The sequence below is a fragment of the Ascaphus truei genome, chromosome 4 (assembly GCF_040206685.1).
Source record: "Ascaphus truei isolate aAscTru1 chromosome 4, aAscTru1.hap1, whole genome shotgun sequence".
Lineage (NCBI taxonomy): Eukaryota > Metazoa > Chordata > Amphibia > Anura > Ascaphidae > Ascaphus > Ascaphus truei.
The window spans coordinates 390,607,910-390,628,771 of record NC_134486.1 but is presented as its reverse complement, the minus strand read 5'-3'; the positions used below and the strand labels follow the sequence as shown (position 1 = coordinate 390,628,771).

Sequence of the window (20,862 nt, the reverse complement as noted above, 5' to 3'; positions counted from 1 at the left end):
TTCGCCAAGCAGAAAAAGTGAAGAAGCAATTGATCCAGGAAAAATTAGAAGTGCAGGAAGCACACCTACTGCAGAGCCAGGTGCAAGGTCTGCACACAAGTTTGCAAAAGGCCAAGGAGAAACAGGCGGATGCATAGAGGCCGCAAGTTCTACAGAAAGTAAGTTGCCAGGCTTCTCACAAATTACACGTGCTACAGGAGAATATAGTATACAGTATGTCCCCGCATAGCAGCATGAGGAGCTGAAGGCAACTCTGCGTGTCACCAGTGCATCACTAGAGATAAAGCATAGATGCCTTGTGACTCTGTATTAGAGGGAGCAAGAAAAGGTCCAGAAACTGGAGCAAGAGATGGAGAAGCAATGAGGCTGCTCCGTCCCCAAAAGTCAGTACACCCAGGAGAAAGAGGCGTGGAAGACAGAAGCAGCAACGATCCTTGCGACAAAAACTGTAGAGCTCCAAAATATGAAGGTGGCTGTGATGCAAACCCCGAGCACGCACAAGGAAGAGGTGAAGGCCCTGAGAGGGGACTTGCAGGATCAAACCGAAAAACTGCAGATGCAGATTGCTGAGCGCAAGATATAGCTCGCCGAGAGGGAGGAGGTCTCCGTCAGGTGGCCTGCCTGACATTGCGCTATGAAACCGAGATGGCTGATACCCACAAACTGCTGGACCACATGACCAATGAGAGGGCCCGGCTGCAGCTGGAGCTGGACAAGGTCCGGGAGGCGCAATGGCAGCTACAGGTCTGTGAATTAAAGGATGCAGAGGAAGAGATCCTGATTCGTTTAGAGGCGGTAAAAAGAGCAAATACAAGTCTGAGACAGAAAAATTCAGACTTGACTGAACAGGTCACTGAAGGAAACAAGAAGCTTCACCAAGCAGAAAAAGTGAAGAAGCAATTGATCCAGGAAAAATTAGAAGTGCAGGAAGCACACCTACTGCAGAGCCAGGTGCAAGGTCTGCACACAAGTTTGCAAAAGGCCAAGGAGAAACAGGCGGATGCATAGAGGCCGCAAGTTCTACAGAAAGTAAGTTGCCAGGCTTCTCACAAATTACACGTGCTACAGGAGAATATGAGTATACAGTATGTCCCCGCATAGCAGCATGAGGAGCTGAAGGCAACTCTGCGTGTCACCAGTGCATCACTAGAGATAAAGCATAGATGCCTTGTGACTCTGTATTAGAGGGAGCAAGAAAAGGTCCAGAAACTGGAGCAAGAGATGGAGAAGCAATGAGGCTGCTCCGTCCCCAAAAGTCAGTACACCCAGGAGAAAGAGGCGTGGAAGACAGAAGCAGCAACGATCCTTGCGACAAAAACTGTAGAGCTCCAAAATATGAAGGTGGCTGTGATGCAAACCCCGAGCATGCACCAGGAAGAGGTGAAGGCCCTGAGAGGGGACTTGCAGGATCAAACCGAAAAACTGCAGATGCAGATTGCTGAGCGCAAGATATAGCTCGCCGAGAGGGAGGAGGTCTCCGTCAGGTGGCCTGCCTGACATTGCGCTATGAAACCGAGATGGCTGATACCCACAAACTGCTGGACCACATGACCAATGAGAGGGCCCGGCTGCAGCTGGAGCTGGACAAGGTCCGGGAGGCGCAATGGCAGCTACAGGTCAGAGAAAATAGAGAAAAGGAAACCGATTTAAACCTTGCGCTGAATCAGCTGACAGATGTGGAATTGAGACTCAACTCCAAATAAGCTGAACTAGCAGCTGCACTGAGTGGAAGAAAAGGTGTAGAGGGACAGCTTCAGGACCTGAGGAAGGACCTGGAGTCTGAGCGTGCTGGCCGCAAGGTCGCAGAGAAACAAAGCGTGACCTGGGCGAGGAGCTCGAGGCTCTAAAGACTGAGCGGGATGCTACGTTGGACTCTACTGCTGCCCAGCAGGAGGTTTCTCAGATTAAGTTGGAGGAAAAGGTTACAAACCTAAAACAAACACTTGGGTCACAGAAGCAGTCCATGGAAAAGATGGCGGTGGAATTAAAAAGGAATGAGGCTCCACGGAACAGTAATGCACAGGTGTCTCCACTACAGGAAAAGGTATTGGCCCGGCCCAAGAGTCTGTATCCCACAGAAACTAATGCCCATAAAGACAAGTGTACAGTGAGAGCTAGGGACATCGCTCAACTGTAAAACGAGATGGCAAAGTTTGAACCGCCTGAGCAAGTTGTGTACGCCTATAAGCGTGACTACAATGCCGTTGCACTACCACAGTCTACTTTCCACAAGGCACGAAATGGAAGGACCAAGTTGCGATGGAGTAGCACAGTAAAAATTCAGTCGTACTGCTGTGCCCAAAAGCGTTCAAAGTGGAATCCTTGCCATGAGGGCAGCCGCTGTAAAGATACAGTCTCGGATGAGAATGGGACGGAAGTGTGTCTGTGATCGTAAGATGAGAAAGACCTCACAGATTGTCCAGCGACACTCCCACCGGAGTATGTTACGGAATCAATAAATAAAGGTCACAGAGCGGGATAGAGTCCGGGCTGAGCTTGCAGAGAGACCCAACATACTGCAGGATGCTCAGGAACTTTTCCAAAAAGTAACACGCCAAAAGCTGAGCTTCAACACTAAAATCAAACAAAGTGAAAGATAAGAAAGTAGCGAAGTACAAGGCTGCAGGCCCAGAAGGCCTAGTACTTGCCCCTAAGGAAAAACTCTTCAACTGGAAGGCAAGAAAAAAGAAGAGATGGATGTCAGACGTCTCTGACAAAGAGGCTGGTGCATGGGAATAGTGCACGGGCTGCGTCACAGGACAGTGTTACGCTGGGGAGGGGGTTATGTGATACCATCACTTTCCTCTAGGTCCTAGAATAGGGCAGCTATGGGACTTTCCAACACAGAGAGTTAATTTCCCTAGTGAATTCAGCAGCAGCTGCTGGCTAATTGAGCAGGCTGAACTCCTGATTGCTCATTAAGTTTTAAAAGTCAGGAAGTGACTATACACAATGAGAGAGAGACTGCTGTTCCCAGAGAAGAGGTGCAGAGAAGAGTTCTCCCCAGCAAGGAAAGCTGGCACAGTCCCCTACGCCCGCTGGACGGTGGTCACGGAGCCTGCTGGGATTGCCTTGTTTGTTAATCCCAGGAAGAAGGAAGGACACGAGACCGTTCTAAAGCAGGTATGTCCTGTCCTTAACATTGGATTTACAGAGGAGAGATTCTCTGAGCTCTCGTGGGGCTGAGCTCCCCTAGGAATGAAGGTCGCGAGGCCACGCTGAAGTGGGGATGTCTGCTTCAAACCCTGGAGTAACTGATAAGCGAAACACTTTATTGCTGTGTTTGGAGACTATTTATGTTCAGCTAAAATTGTACCTGTTTGGAGTGGTGACCAGCTTAGCTATCCATCCAGGTATTAAGTGTTAAAGCTTAATGTGTAGTTAGTCAACTAAGAGGAGTAGTGTAACAGGGGATTTATCCCTGTTCAGTCATGTGCCTTTAATCCATCAGTGTGGTGGTTAACCTCTGGTAGTTAATTACTAAACACCACCTGCCTGATTAGATGGCTTAGAAAGCCTGTCTTTTGAAACAGGAAGTGAGAACTCTTTAGCTGACACCTGAGCTGAACTTGGAGACAAACTTGTCTTGAGCTCTGCCAAAAGATAGCAGAGCTGCTTTCAAGACACAAGGCCCAAATAAGACTTCTAAACCTGTATGCTGACCAACCCTGAAGACAAGGGAGCTGAAGCAGGGACAGTGAAGATTTTCCCCTCCAAACCACAAGGACCAAATAAGACTTCTAAAACCTGGATGCTAATATTTTCTGTGCACGCATGGGTGCGGTTCCAGGAGAGCAGAGAAGCTTACAAACAGTTAAGACTTTTATTCTTAAGAGACTGCTTATATCTGCTTATTGCATGCTATGTTTTGGGGCTGGGGATAAATGCTTGACTAGGGAGATGTGAATTAATTGCATAGTGTTTTCACTAGAAATACTCCCAAGTGAATGGAAGCTTTGTCCCCCCCCCCCCCCCCTTGTTTGGATGTTTTCCTGATAAAAAGGAAAAGGCACAATAAAGCCTTATTATAATTTCACATTATAAAGCCTCCTAATTGCGTACCTCTGTGAACGTCCGTCCACAAGTAGGATTTTATTTTATGGTTTTGTTTTGAATTCAAGGGAAGGTGGTCCTGTTAGTGTATTATTTATTATTAATTATTACCCTGTAAATAGACCCCATTTAGAGAAATACTTTGTTTCCTGCTTTAATCTGGGGACATCACAATACAGTGTTATAATGGATAAAGCAAGAAAGGTTTAACTAAAAACTGCATCCTGGAATGTTATCTGTGACTGAAACATATCCCTCCCCCTGTGCTGTATGTGATTTATGACTTGAGGTGTTAAATGGTCCCTGAATGTTAGTTATGTAATAGTGTGTGTGTGTGTGTGTGTGTGTGTGTGTGTGTGTGTGTGTGTGTGTGTATGTATGTAAATATCAATGTTTAAAACTCCCACAGTGTATACAGCGCTTTACAAAAGGTGTGTGGGGAGTGGGAGTGTACTGCACCGACACACTTTATTCGAGCAAATACCCAGTATGTACCTGGCAGATACCTGGAATGCGCCGCTCCTCACCTCTGACAAGCCCCGTTGCATTTGCCTTCCCAGCCTGGGTTCATGCCTGGCTGATGGGCGGCTGATCTGTTAAATGATAATGATTAGGATTTAATAGGCTGAAATGCTTCGCGTGTCTACCAGATGGCATAAATTCATGAATTGTAATGCAGTATATATATATATACTGTGCAGTATTGCAGCCAGCTGGAATAAAATGCTTCAATCCCTGCTGGAAAATAACTCAATGCACTCGGGCAGAAAACAGTCACAAACCTCAATACACCCGGGTATACCCGAATTCGTGGGACTAGCCAAGCTCGAATAAAGTGTGTCGCCAGTGTATACCAATGGTGTTAGTAGGTGTAGAAATGTAATTAGGGTGTTACAATACTATAAGTGTGTGTGGATACTATGGGGTCCCTATTGGTATATAGGGATGGAATTACATTGTGTTTTTGTATGTGTAAGAGACAGCTGTGTGTGAATTCATATAGCGCAGTATGTATAGACATGGCCTTTAGCACTTATGGGAACAGAGTTCTCGTGTCAGTAGTGACTCATGAAACTGGGAGCTCGGTTTAGGCCACCGCTAAGTGTCCCGAACAGTTGCATACATTTGTATTCATGCAACTGACTCTTTTTCGGTGTTCTAAAATTACCTTTGATTATGGCCACATTCAGATCATTCATCTTATGACCAGAGTCAGAGAAATGTTAGCCGACAGGACTGTCTCTTGTTCTGCATGTGATGCTGTGCGATGCAGATTCATTCTCTTGTTAAGCCCCTGTCTCACCAAAACCCAAGTGAAACTGTCCACGCTTACAAAGCATTAATACATCCTTTTCTAAAAAATGTTAAAGGTCCAATTCCACATTGTCGGTCAGGAAACATTTAACTGATTTTCCTAAAGATATATAACAATGCTAACAGCAATGGTTTAGCTACTTAAGTGGTTTGGGAGGAAATTAGTAACAAGTTGAATCTCTTAGGGGCCTCTAAATGTCGAAGTGTTTGTCAATCAAGTATTTTCTTTACCTTAAACAGTACCATGCTCTCCTTATCAAAGAAGCAAAGTTAACGACAGGTGGGGAGGTGGTCTCAAAACAGTGACAGAGGAAATGAAATCCTCCCCAAATCATATATTTAAAAAAAATCATTTAAAAAAAAGACTTATACAGTAGGTGTCAGATTGGGGTAAAAAAAAGTTATTAACCAACCAGATTAGACCCCTTAAGCATGTGACTGGTATTAGTTCACTGGTTTAAGAGGGATTGCCCCTTTAGCCATGTATCCCCTGGCTACTAAAATTCTCTGCCCTAACATATAAGCCCTGGTACCAGTGCAGGCAGTGTTAGAGTTAATCCCATGCTCTTGCTGCAGTAAGTAACTCCCTAGTAGTTACAGGAGGGGTTGGCCCACGGCTAAGGTACTGCCCACTTGCCGGGGGTAGTACCTGGGATCCTCCCCTGTTAATTAAAAAGGGCTGCAGTTTCAGTTTCTGGGTCTGGTTCTGTGTTGGAGTGTTGAGCCAGTGATCTGGTTCATTTCCTTCCCTCCCACAGGGGAGTGGGAGCGCCTACAACTTATCCCATCAGGGGGTAAGGGAGCTAAGGAGAGACACTTGGGGCCGCAAGCTCCTTGGGTTTTTCTGCAGGGACAAGGAGAATATTTTGCTGTATACTGTGAGAAATAAATGCACAGTTATTCAGGGGGAGAGAGAAGAGTTTTCCTGCAGGGACTGCTCCTATCCATGATAGGCCCTGGAGGATGGAGGTGCTGCACCAAAGAGAAGAGAGATAAATACCAAAAGCCTGACCTGTTGATCCCCAATAACACCGGCGGACGCTCAGAGTTCCTGAGAACCTACATGTGAGCAGTACTACACCAGGTAGCAAACGCCAAATCTCCCGTAGGGGGGGGGGGGATGGGGAAGATGTTACACCCCTATAAAGTCTTTTAATTAATACTACAATTTAGTTCCCTAATTTATGACCACTGAGACTGGATTACCTTAGATTTATCATTGTTTAGAAAATTCAATTTTTTATATATTGCTCATTTATTACCAGAGGAGTAGGAGATCATTCTCTTGTATTTCTTTGTACCAGGTAAAAGAGTTTGTGCTGGTGAGAATTTGGCTAGAATGGAGCTCTTCCTGTTCTTCACAAGGCTACTTCAGAAATTCACATTTCGTCCTCCTCCTGGTGCTGCTGAACTGGATCTCACCCCTGCAGTTGGCTTTACCACCCCTCCTTTGCCCCATGAGATGTGTGCTTTGCCTCGCTTCTAGCATTTGTCTAAAGCTAATGAGCTGGCATTAAGATACTTGATAGCCAATCATTTGTACATCTACGCTAGATAAAATGAACAGACATGTATTTTAGCCTTTTGCCATTTTTACCTATACGCTAGTTTATATACATGATATAATTTTTCTTGTATTACAGCTGTCAATTTTTGCATGCTACATTTTTTGTAACTATTAGAAAAGATGTGATTGTCTGCAAAATTTGGGGTTTCATTATTAAGGACTCGCAATTTAAAAACTTGAGAAATTTGCTAAATTGGGATTGTTTGAACTTTAGTGAGAACTACCCCAAGGTTAATCGACAAATATTAAATATTGAGTTAATGACGTGTCATTTAGTGTTACAGTATATTAAATACCTTTGTTTTTCTTCCAATATATTGAGATATGGGGAAAGTCACTTAATTTCCATAAGTTTGTTTTCTCACCAATAATATAACAGAGTTGTAGTGAATATCCTTTCTTTGTTGAATTTTACAACAAACACACACATACATACATACATACATACATACATACATACATACATATATATATAAAAGTGTCGTCGTCGTCGTCGTTCCCCCCCCCCCGTCCCCCAGTGTGATGCACAGCTTCTGCTACCTATTGTGTGATGCGGGTACCTGTTAGGGTCAGGAGAGCCAAGTTAGATCTGCGTTGGTATGGAGATCAGGACAGGTTTAAGTTCTTTCTCTGTAATTCTTCTCTTGGTGGTTAGTGCCTCCAGCCGTAGTGGGCTCCGGGGTGTCCAGAGATCAGCCCCAACTATTGCACATGTCTTCCCTCTTGCCCAAGGACTGACACTTAGACAGGAGTATAATGAACAAGGGTCTTTATTGGCAGGCATTCACTGCAGATGGTTCCATACAGCCGTGCAGAATCTCAGAGGTTGTAGGCCTCGGGATGGTGCTTGTCCCTGATCTTACAGGGCAACTGTGGGTCGCATCAGATGTTCCCCCAGCCCAGGGTCTGGGGGTGAGCATGCTCATCCCGCAATGGGAGAGACACAGCTCTACTGCTCTCTTACTCCTCCAGAGCAGGACTGGACTAAATCTGACACTCCCTCTCCGGAGGAAACAGAAGGGGCGGGCTCATGTCTATAGCTATCCATGATGGGCTTACAAAGAGCCATGAGTCATCACCCCACTTCTGTCGATCATAAGAGGAGCATGAGGGGGGTCAATAGCCCACAGATTAACCTGTCATAGCCTAGACCGCTAAGAGTTACATGACAGGGAGGAGAGACAGACCAAAATATACAGACCATGATATATATATATATATATATATATATATATATCAGAAACAATAAAGTAGCGCCGCAACCTGCACCTAGTGTGTATGAATAGGGCGCAATGGCTATATATCTATATGCATAAGACCCGGTATAGAGATGTGATTGTAAAACACAATTTATATATAGCTACTGGGAGAGCCAATTACTATAATAACCTATAACAAACACAACAATAATAAATAAATAGAGTATAAAATATTCAAACCAATGAATGAAAAATAAAAAATTGCAATAAAGTATTCAAAAGGATAAAGTCAAATTCCAGAGATTTGATAGCGAATCCGGAATGGAGCCAACTGCAGCTTCAGAAATAATGTTGCCACACCAGAATACCTAAAAGAAAAAAAGAAAAAGAAGCGCAAGCTCCATAGCGTAAATTTTAATATTACAAAATAAAAAAGGTTTTCTTGGGCATGCATTCACAAGAGGACTTGAATAAAACAGCATTAGGGAGATAAATCTCAATGGTAGTGACGTCACTGAAGAAGTAAACAGAAGTCCCAATCGCCGGTGAAACAAATAGCTCCAGCCAGATAAATGTTCAATTTGAGAGGGGTACAGACAGCCCGGTTGATCCAGTGTATTAACTGGCAATGTTTATTGGCTATTCAGCCCCACTACTCAAATATAAATGCGTGCATGCTCTTGATTGCGTAACCTCTGATGAAGTCACAACACGTGATGAAACGTGTCAGGACGCCACGTTTTACGTACTGACGTCATTCCAGTCGGTTCGCAAGCCCATGAGGAGACAAGAACACACCAAGACTCTGCAACTGCTGTAAATATCTCAGCGGTGTCCAGATACGTTTGCCGCAGTGGAAAGCAAGGTAATCCCCTCAGCCCGGCATGAACAGCGCATGTTGTGGAGGAGTCGGATCAGGACTATATTAAGGCTCACTGCGGTGAAGTCTCCAAAGTATCTTTTACCATTCAGGACTTTGGCAGTGTGTGTGTGCCCCTCTCAAATTTAATATTTATCTGACTGGAGCTCTTTGTTTTAATTATTATTATCCCACAAGTTAGTAAGGAGACACACACTAATACACAGGCAACTACAGCTACACCTGAGACAGAGACCCTGCAAACAACTACACCTGACACAGAGACTCTGCAAACAGCTGAGGGTAGCAGAAAGGTGCAGGAATTAGCAGCCACACCCAGGACAGACACATTGCAAACAGCCCAAGCTTAGAGCCTCAATAATACTGAAAATACACCTGAGACAGACCAGTAAACAGCCCAAGCACAGGAAGAAGTGTCTGAGATAGAAATGGCTGAGGCAGTGGAAAACACTGAAGCAGTAGAGGCTTTTGAGGCACAAGAAATGGAGATTGCTAAAATAGGAGAGTAATCCATACAGCCTGCAGCATAAAAGCCCTTAGCAGAAACAGGAGCGGCAAAAGCAAACACACACACACACACTCACACACGTTAGTTCCAGTTTAACCCTCACACAAAGCAGGCAGTGCCAGTCTTCCCCTCACAAACACAATTGCCAGTGCTAGCGTACACACACAGTGTTAGTGCAGCTTACCGTCATGCACGGTGGGCAATATCAGTCTTCCCCTCACATAGGCAAAAAGAGGGGGAAGGGGAACACAAAATGAATGAGTCCCCTAAAGAATTCACTAACTGCACACCTAAATATTATAAAATCTAACTTTTAATAAATTTACTTAAAACATATATTACCAAACGTAATGTACTGAGTGTTTTTTAAAAAATGAATTAAATATTCAATAACGTGCAACCCTGTCTGTATGAATGTATGATTGTACAAACCCAAATGTAATATTCCTGGGTTTGACAGGACAGTGGATGCTGAAAGTCAGGGTGTTAACCCCTCTGGAGTATATATGCAGACTGTAGGTAACCGTATCCTACTCAGTGAGCCTTTGACATATGCTTGAGAAGTGACGCTGATACAAACACAATCAATCCACAATACCCTCAGTATAGTTAGGCTGGAACTCGCAGTGCCATTGACATAGAGTTTCTCAGCAAAGAGGCTCAGATTGTGTATATATCATGTATTGTGTATAGCAGGAAAGCAGACTCACTGCCTGTTGTTATATTTATCAAGCTAATGCCGTCTGCATAGATAAAACCAGGAGACTTAAGGCACTACATTAAAACAGCTCCAAGTAGGAGACTGACACAACTGCGCGTAGAAACACAGTGGGCAGTGCCAGCTTTCCCCTCTTACACACAGCAGGCAGTGCCAGCCTCCACACTAACTTCCTCACTCTGCCAGGATCAGGAGACCACACCACCATAGAGTAGCTGTTAGCTTTGCTAAGGTGTTTCAGTTCACTCCTGATTGAAAGGGGTTTAAAAAGCAGGTAGCAGAATTTCTCTCACAGTTCTTGAGCCAGCAGGAAGCAGGGTCACAGAGGATTGTCCTGTGATGACCTGGGCCTTGTACTCAGCACCAAGCCTTAAGGACCCAGGCTTCTTGTTCCAAATGAATTTTGCCTGGGAACAGCAGGGACTCAAACCCTGCATCACTAACAATCCTATAAGGAATCCAGTCTCAAGATCCTGTAAGGCACATTTTCACGTTCCCAGAGGGATTTGCCTTGGGACTGCTGAAACTCGCCCTTGTCCGGGAAATAAAGGGATGTTTTGTGTTCAAATATGTGGTGTGTAGTACTTACTGACTCAACCCGGAGGCCACCCTGTTACAGGTACCCATAAGTATCTTAAATGTAAAGCTTGCAATCTTCTGATACCTTCAATCATCCATGTATTCATTAACGGACAAAAATTTCATCTATTTACTCCAATGCACTTGTGAAAAGATAGATAGACACACATCCACACACACACACCTTTAAATTAAGATTCTAGAACATATTAACAACATTTCAGAAGATTATTGATAATCATACTCATTTGAATCATTACAACATGTTTTAGAGTTTCATTATTCAGACCTCAAAACACTTACAATTTATGTGAATAGATCATGTCAAACATTCTATTGGGTTGGTTCCTAGAGATCAACATCTCTTAAAAAGAACATTTTTTTTGGATTTTTTAAACCTCCAGCTAGATATCCTAAAGGTCTCAATGATCAGATCAATATAATTCCTTCTTTATATTGCTTTAGTTTTTGTGAGGATTTTAGATATTTTATAATTGTTATTTTCATTTTTTTACATTGCATTCATTGTAATTGGTCACTAATCCATCATACGCTGTGACGGTGAGAGGTTTCCAGGCTTTATAATAAAGGTTAAGCCCACTTAGTTGCCCCTGAACTGTGTTTTGGGGGTCCTAGATGTCAGCTCTTGGACCCGTGTATTGTGCATGCATTACTGTACCATGTAATAAAATATGCGACAATTGCAATTTTTTATGTTTTACCCTTTCCAGGAGTGCTAGCAAGTGGAGACGGCTAGGCTGTGAGTTTCAGGGTAGGTTTGATGGAGAAACATCTTTCAGATTGCATCTATTTAGCAGGGTTCCAACGTTACTGGAGACCCCCAAAATTTACCCGGGATTCAGGTCAGATTCCCGGCTACATTGAAGCGTTGTGCTCCAGTCAAAACCCTACCATGAAAGTATTCTTGCGACTCACCACTAGGAGGTCCTGCTTCAGCATAGACCAGAAAATGTAAAAGGAGGAACAGGGAGAAAAAGGGTTCCTGAAACAGTCAAGGGGTGTGTAAGAGATGTGTGCAGAGGTACGCAATAGAGACTGGTTTTAAGGTGAACTAAAATAAGGCTTTAATTGCGCCTGCTTCTTTAACACATGAAAATCATCAAACGTATGCAAATAAGGGGTTAAACAAAGCTTCTGCTCAACTTTTGAGTATTTCTAGGTAAACATATGCAGTCCAGAACTCCCTTTAGAAAGCATGTTTCCCAGCCCCAAACATATTTTGATAGGTGCAGATATACAACAGTCTTAGAAAGTAAAACTTATCTGTCTCTCTGGTAGCTGTAGGGGGGAGGCTTCTCTGTTCTCCTGGTGTCCACACCCTTGTGTGATAAGGTAATGTCAGGATCCAGGTTTAGAATCTTGTCCCCTTTTGTCCAAGAATATAAGTCTCTTGGTGTCTTGATCTCAGCAGAGCCTTTCTGCTCAGGACCTCTTTCCTCTTGTCAGCACCCTTGTGTACTGAGGAAAATCTCCATCCTGTTTCTGGGAACAGGCTTTTTCACAGAGCTGTGATTAGGCAGGTGGAGTGGTTGATTGCAGGTGTGCAATTAACCAGCACACTGCTGGATTAGAGGCAAGCCTTTTAACAGGGATAAGACCCTGATACAGGGTGCCTATTATAACAGGAAGGGCTGCCCAGTTCTTGCCCATGTCACCTTAACTCTGGTATAAGAAGTTTAGAGGATACTCCAGCCAAGGATAAGGCTGAGAAAGTTTCATTAAAATAAGAAGTCTGTTTGCAGAGTGTCAGGGATGTGGCTGGGGAAGATAAACAGTTTGGTTTCCCCTACGTCCCTCCCATGAAAAGGACTTAGAATATTTTTATTAAAGTGTATCAAGCATTTTAGTATGGTTGCCTGGCTCTGGCATAGGGGTTCAGGGATGCTACAGTCATTTATAAAACTGAGCAGGATTTTATTGAGATAAGGCTGTGAGAGTTTTAGAAGTAAAGTTAAAATGTATAAAAGTATATTTTATTAAGCAGCAGTGTTTTAAAATATGTTTGACTTCATACATGAAACATAAGGCAGGGTCTTTCATCTCAGGGACAAAGGGGGGCTTATGTCTACCACAGCTTTGGTGCCAGTGAGTCTAATCCTAGGTCCATAGACAAAATGACTCTAGCTCCCAGGGGTGTGAAATCCATTTAAATAAGATGGTTGTGTGAAGACAGACCATCCTGGCAAACTGTCACCTCCCTAGACTGAGAGGCACCTAGGGGCTGCATGACAAATAGGACAGATGGTGTTTTTCGCACATGCTCCTTTGCCATGCTGAAGCTCAGGTGCCAGGTTTCACAAACCTGGCAAAGTGTGTGTGTGGCTAGAGATGAAGTTCTCACGCTGCGGATTGGCTGTAATACTGCAGGGATAACTTTGAAAAGGTTATAAAAAAGTGAGCAGCCAGCCCAGAGAGTGTGATTCAATGTGTGTTCAAAACACAAATAACACTGTGGGGCTTATGCAGAGAGGATAGAGAAAGGAAATAGCGCCATCTTTTGGCGAAAATACGCACCAGAGAAGGTTGTCCTGCTGAGAACATGGCGAGATTCACAAAATCCGCCACAGCAGGTTTGTTTACTTTAAAAATTGCCAAACACGTGGCGAGAACGGTAAATTCGCCATGTTCAGATAGGGTGGTATGCCAGTAGCATCGATGCGCTGGAACGCGCCATTCTGCCCTATAATATGGCGTGTTCCAGGTCGCATTTTGCCTACTAGCAATTTTTTGCATTCAGTTCACCTCATTCACTATATGTTCCGGTACCAACCATTTTATTATCAATAATAAAGCATATTTATACATCAAATCTCTGGTTTGGTCCAGATTTCTTCTGTTGTGTTGCTTATTTTTCAGGGTGTTCTCCCTCCTCAGATTTTGAGTGCATCTATAGGGCCTTATCTGTATGCACAGTGTCTTATGTCATACAGTGTTATTTGTGTTTTGTAAAGTATGAGGAATAAACCCCGTATTGTCCGATGCTCCACAAAGTGCACGTGACTAGTGGTTTGAAAAAATGCAACATATAATATGTATAGCTATAAAAATGACAATCCTGCTGCAGATGGTGTAATAAACAATAGAAAGTTTGAAGGAAGAACGTTTAACAGACTAATAACCTGGGTGGGGGGGCTGGTGAGCAGGGAATAGATAGAGACAGGAAGAGAAGCAACCGTGGATGCCGCACTCCTGTACTCACGGAACACTAAAACCTGCTGCCATCGTCATTTTTATTTGTGTTTTGATTACCTTCCCTGCCCTTTTGCACCAGTCTGTATTAGTGACCCAAGTGGTCACACTAGGTTGAGCGGTGCATCTCTCTTTTGTCCTCTATTCAATGTGTGTTGCAAGATTTCCAAAGTCCAAAGACCCAAAGAAGCCTTACGGAGACAGCAAGGAAACAGCTACAGGACTTTAAGCAGAATAGCTTCTAAATCACACATTAATACCATTTGGAGGGGAAAGTGTGGGAGCTGCTGGAGGCTCCTGACGATTTGAGCTCCAGAACCTTTCGGGCTAAGACTGGTCAACCAACGGACTATTTAAAGACTTTATTTCAACTAGGAAATTCAGTTTGTCAACCCAAACCTCCAGTAAGTGTGTTTTCTTCTGCCTATCGTAATCCAATGTGTGTTTGCCTGTTTCTACGGAATAAATCCCAAGTTATGTTACTTATTGGCTTTGCTCAGTGATATGATCCCGGTATAAATGTGTAAGTATCTGGTCCCCCGTGACATTCGCCTATTTGCATTGTTTATCATTCATAATTAACTCAATGTTATCATAAATATGAATATGCAATTATTACACTATCATGTTAACTCTTTCACTACTATAGATTTAATAATACTTATTAATTCAATACACAATTCAATGATTATAGTAATAATAATGTTAATTAATTAACAATTATTAATTTGTAATATACATAAAATAATTATATTAATGTATTACACAATTTATAAATAAATTAAGACATTATATCACTGTTACACACTCATTGATATCACATTTAAAATATAAAAATATATATACACAAAGCGTAAACCCTTACTGAAATAATCCAATGTACTCAATCTATAAGTGATATACAGTTATAACCTCAAAGTAAGGTATAATGTGACTAGGAGTGTATCTGAACATGCTAATATAACCATTGGTTACCTGTGAATACAGTGATATTAGTGATATTAGAAAAAGATGTCCTAAATTAAATGTCCATAATAATAGTCCATAAAGTATTTGACCATGATATAAAGGATATAAAAATGCAGTGATGTCTCCGCAGCTTCTTAGGAAGATGAACCACATCCACAAGAATCTATTGAAGAAAAAAAGAGCCACGTGCCAAATAGCATAAATCTGTGTTGACATTTATTTATTAAAATTTGATGGTGTAAAATAGCACACTCACTTTGTCTCTTTAAGCAGAATTTTGCTCGTTGGTGTGTAGGTGTCCAGCAGTTCACCTTGTTCTCATGATGTTGATGGTCTGTGCCGGCTCTTGATAATGAGGAATAAAAGTAAAGGGAGCCAGTAACTTTTATGAACTTTATTTAGCAGATAAACTTGAAGAATAACAGGACTGGTTTTCAGCATCTTTGCAAAACTGCGCTCTCAGTTACATAGTAGATGAGGTTTAAAAAAAAAAAAAAAAAAAAACATGCATTCATCATTTCAACCTCTGCTAAATTTAGACAACAGATACTTTATTCTATATCCTTACTTCAGTATATTGATCCAGAGGAAGGCAAACAAAAACCCCAGTGAAATATCTCCCTGGATCAACATTCTTCCCTTGTTTACTTATTTGGTATATCCCTGTACACATTTCCTTTCTAAATAGATGTCCAACCTTTGTTTTTTTTTTTAACAAATCTATTGTATCTGCCATCTAAGGGTCCTATTCACTAAACTGTGATATAATTAGTGCATTGTTGTGACGTTGTGGGGGAAACCAGGCTCTTAATAAAATTCAAGCTCTGTTTTGGACCCCTGCTGTGTTAATCCAATTGGCCACTCGATAAAATGCATGATTCACCCAGATAAATGATCGGATAGAGGCCGCTGCATCTGTAGTTGGTCCAGGGTGGGTGTTTAGGGCTCCCGGGTGGGTAGCGGAAGAGCTTGACACCTCCATTACCATAGCAATTATCACCATAGTGAGGGGTTAACTCCTCCCATGGGCTCTCCCACAGATACCCCCAGGAACCTCAGGGACACAATATTAACCCCTTAGTTGCTTTAGAGGTTAGCTGCTAAGGTTATGAAGCTGCTTTAATGTGGTTTTGACTAATAGTGTACGTGAGCAGGGGGTCTCCTGAGCTTAACTGCATTGATTTCAGCCCGGGGACCCCCTAATTCCTGAGATATAGGCCCCGGTATGGGGTCCCAGTATCCCCTGTGCGTTTACGTCTCCCGCATCACGTGAAGCAGAGGGATACCGGCACCCCATACCTGGGCCTGTGTCTTGGGAAATTAGGGGCTGAAATTAACTTTGTTCAGCTCAGGAGACCCCTTGCTCACGAACACTAGTATCAAACAATTCCCCCCAAGAAAAAATCATAACCTTAGCGGATAGCTACTGAGGTAATGAAGCTGCTTACATTTTATTTACAGCGTGCGTGAGCAGGGGGTTTCCTGAGCTGAACAAAGTTGATTTCAGCCTCAAGGACCCCCTACTTCATGAGTTGCAGGCTCCGGTATGGGGTGCTTGTATCCCCGACATGTTAAAATCCACGTGGGATCTAAAGAAAGCAGGGGGATACCGGCACCCCATACCGGGGCCTGTATCTTGGGAAGTTAGGGGGTCCCCGAGGCTGAAATCAACTTTGTTCAGCTCAGGAGACCCCCTGCTCACGCACACTATGAATAAAAATAAAATGTAATCAGCTTCATTACCTTATTAGCTTCACACTAAGGTAATGATTTTTTTTATAGAGGGGGGGTGGGGGTGTTTGATACTAGTGTGAGGGAGCAGGGGGTCTCCTGAGTTGAACAAAGTTGATTTAAGCCTCGGGGACCCCCTACTTCCCGAGCTACAGGCCCGTTATGGGGTGCCGGTATCCCTCTGCTTTGTTTACATTTAAAGGTCACGTGAGAGAGGATTTTAGCATGGGGATACCGGCACCCCATAACGGGGCCTGTATCTCGAGAAGTAGGGTATTGGTGCTTACTAAATATTTTTACATTTAAATTCTATTCCTAGTGTAGATGAGCAGGGAGTCTCTGGAGCAGAACCGCATTGGTTTCATGTCTGGGGACGCCCTGCTTCCCGAGATACAGGCCCCAGTATGGGGTGCCGGTATCCCTCTGCTTTGTTTACATCCCACGTGGACTTTAACATGGAGGAGATACCGGCACGCTATACCAGGGCCTGTAACTAGGGAAGCAGGGGGTTCTCGAGGCTGAAATCAACTTTGTTCAGCTCAGGAGACACCCTGCTCATGCACACTATGAATAAAAATAAAATGTAATCAGCTTCATTACCTTATCAGCTTCCCGCTACGGTAATGATTTTTTATTTGGGGTGGTGTTTGATACTAATGTGAGGGAGCAGGGGGTCTCCTGAGTTGAACAAAGTTGATTTCAGCCTCAGGGACCCCCTACTTCCCGAGATAAAGGCCCCTCTCTTTTTATGTAGTCTGCTGAGAGCCATATTCCCTGATCTGATCAGCTGCTTTTCACCACTCGCCATAAGCCCTGACACCTCAGCCGTTCCCCATCTGTGTCCTGATCATATCGTTTCTATGGAAAGCTTCAGTTAAGGTAATTGCTGAGTGTCCTTCTATAGAAATAAAATAACATAATTTTACATTTTTCAGGGCTCACATTTTAATCTCATCACATAACAATACTCGTTCTGTAAACTGGGGGAATTGCTCCACAGGGAATAAAGTCCTTTTACTGACAATATATATACAGATGCAGCAACCAGTATCCGAACACTTGCCTTGGAAAATCTGGGGCAATCTTCCAGTAATGCTGCAACATATCTGTGACATTTCTGCAGTCAGACGAATGTCCTATCGGATTAACACAGCGGGGGTGTTAATCCCCCCACCACGCTGTGTTAATTCGATGGGCCATTAGTCTGTCTGCAGAAATGTCACAGAAATGTTGCAACATTACTAGGAGATTGCCCCAGATCTTCCAAGGTCAGTGTTCGGATACTCGTGGCTGCATCTGTAGACCACTAGCCTTGGAAAATCTGGGGCAATCTCACTGTAAATGCCTCAACATTTCTGTGAGATTCTTAATGGCCCATCCGATTAACACAATGGGGGGTCCCTGCAATCCAATTTAATCTGAATGGGACCCCTATTGTGTTAATCCGATGGGCCATTAGGAATCTCCAGAAATGTTGAGGCATTTACTGTGAGATGCCTTACTTTACCCAGGCAAGTGATCAGATACTGGTGGCTGCATCTGTACATATAAGTTATTGTACATTAGTACCCCAGACATTAAATACATTTGGCTGAAATACCTATTACTCAGCCAGACAGTTTGTACAGTTTTTAGGGGTAGCTAGCTGGGATTCACCTTTATTTTCTGATGCCAGCTACCCATACCGTCACATACATTATCTATAGTCCCCGTATTTTCCCCCAAAAAGTAATCTACTTCTTTACAGCCTTGTACATGGTGGATAACAGTATAGAGTGAAGATAAATCACATGAAAGATGTAGTACTGCTGCCACACCAAACTGTCTAATAATTGAAATATATGTGTAGTGTCTTTAGTATATGATTTAAGACTTTTTATATAATCTTGAAGAAAAAAATCTACATACTTAGATAAATTTGAATTAATTCCCAACACTATCGGGCGGCCGGGTGGATTTGGAGTATAGTCGTTACCTGCACAGAATAGGCCACGATCCACATAAGGGCCCAAAGTATATAGGATATAATGGGCATTACTCTGAAGGGTGGCCTGGTGCAATATAAGTGACAAGTATATGCACCTTCCTCTGAATGCTTAGTGGGCACTCAGGGAAGCATCATCTCAATTAGTAAGCAAGAGTATGTAAAGCAACGTAAAACTATATTGAGTTTGTGTGTGAGGTGTTCCCATGCCTGGGGACATAAATAAAGGCTGAGTTGTACTACAAAAGTTCCTGGCACCCATCATTTTCACTCTTGTATCTCAGCGTCCAGCCCCCCGAATTGAGGTAAACTATGCTAAGAAGCCAATACTGTGCACCGATGTAAACACCCAAGGAGCCAGTAGGGAGGGTTACATTAAATATTATACAGGGTGTGTAATATTACTATTCTGGGAACTCTCATGTACGTAGACCAACTAAAATATATTACAACCTGCAAGAATTCTGCACTTTCCGGGACAAATTCTTGAACTTCACAAATAAACATTGACCACACATGCAAACTGATTTAACTCTTAATACGTTAACAGTGGTGTTTGCATGGACTGCACCATTAACCGCATCTCTGGCAGGTGAACTCACAACTCGTTGCAAAGCAATTTGCAATGGTTGTTTACCCCTCTGGCAGAGAAAGCATGATAATGAAGTGAGTGGCTGACCCACACATACAGAATACTGGAGAAGTGCTTTAGTATTCACCTAGAGTGCATTGACACGAGTGGTTCAGAGAGAGTTTAGTTCTATTGATATTGATATTGAAGAAGACGGGAAACAGGCTGCTGCTGCCCCTGTCTAAAGAGAAAGAAGCTACTGTAAGTGCACTGAAACTGTGAGTAAGACCTATAATATAATACTGTAGATCTGTTTCTGAAGAGATTATGCATTAATGAAAAGTTTAATTTGTGGAATTCAATTTTAAAATATATATTTGTGTTTGTAACCTGTAAGCAAGATTTTTGTGAATTTTTTTTATAGAAGTTCTGTTAAAAAAATATTTTGTAAAAAGATGCAAAAAAAAATGCAACATCTAATCTATAGCCCGCATTCAATAAAGTCCATAGGCGAACACTGATTATTCATATTCAACATACAGTATGTATGTATAGAGGGAGGTGAGCTCTGGGATTATTATGGAGAATACACAAAGTCTGAGTTGTGAGCTCTTCTCATGGCTTTTTCTATGCAGTTTCTGTTGTATCCCCAATTCAGGAATTTCTGCTTCATGGTATTACTTTGTTTTTAAAATTTCCTCCTTTATAGATATAATATATTCTAATCTCTCTCTCACACACACACACACATACACACTCAACGCCTTACAGATTTTTCAACCTTATTGACAGAGTATCACTGTTTCAAAAGAACTGTTCATCCCAAGGGCAGTACAAATAACATTGGGTCATACCTTAAGGTGGGAGGAAAAGGCCCATCACCTAAGATTTTTAAACGGGGGGAGTCACGTAGTTGTTCCTTTCTTTCCTGTACCTTGCGCATAGTCAGGTTTGAGATGCCCTCCGCCTACACTATGCCCTAGATACAAAACCTCTGCCATACCTACTAAACACTTAGTGGGTTTCAATGTGAGCCCTGCTTCCCTAATTCTGCTCAGCACTGTTGCTACATGAACTAGGTGACTGTCCCACGCCCCGCTAAACACTGCGATGTCATCCAGGTATGCCCGTGCGAAAACCTGCATCCCTTCCAGTAACCCATTGATTAGGCGTTGGAAGGTAGTCGGGGCATTCTTCATCCCAAATGGCATTACTAAGAATTCATAGAGGCCTCTTGGACACAGTATATATTTTATTAAAGTTATATTTAAATAGGTAGATATGCTGAACCTGTGAATGAACTGTGGGATTTAAAAGTCATGGATTCCGAGAGACCAGATGGCTACCAAGCTTGGTGCCTATAGGTCTGTGCAGAGTCTTGACTTGAAAGCCTCAGAGATGCCAAGGTGTTAGAACAAGAGGGGTACTGCAGTTCTGATTGAGTACCCGCATCCTGGCTTAAACAGGGCTACCCGGCCACCATTTGCTTGAGCCCAGACTCTATGGAGCCTGGACAGCGGGTGCGGTTAGTATGCAGAGGCAAAGGTGCCAGGTTAGCGCATGCCCCTTTGCAGAATGA

General features: G+C 43.0%; 1 protein-coding gene and 1 pseudogene across 3 annotated transcripts in view; both read left to right on the top strand.

Moving 5' to 3' along the window:
- Nucleotides 1-11,525, top strand: part of LOC142493873 (cytochrome P450 2K1-like) — a 104,935-nt pseudogene extending 93,410 nt beyond the window's left edge.
- Nucleotides 11,526-14,185: 2,660 nt separating this feature from the next.
- Nucleotides 14,186-20,862, top strand: part of LOC142493874 (cytochrome P450 2K4-like) — a 139,107-nt gene continuing 132,430 nt past the window's right edge. Inside the window, exon 1 of one of the 3 annotated variants that reach the window (XM_075598564.1) lies at nt 14,186-14,432. The gene's annotated coding sequence lies outside the window, so the exon portion shown is untranslated. Of the gene's footprint in view, nt 14,433-19,391; nt 19,562-20,862 lie in introns of those variants that run through there. The other 2 variants (XM_075598566.1, XM_075598565.1) reach the window with 2 other exon arrangements.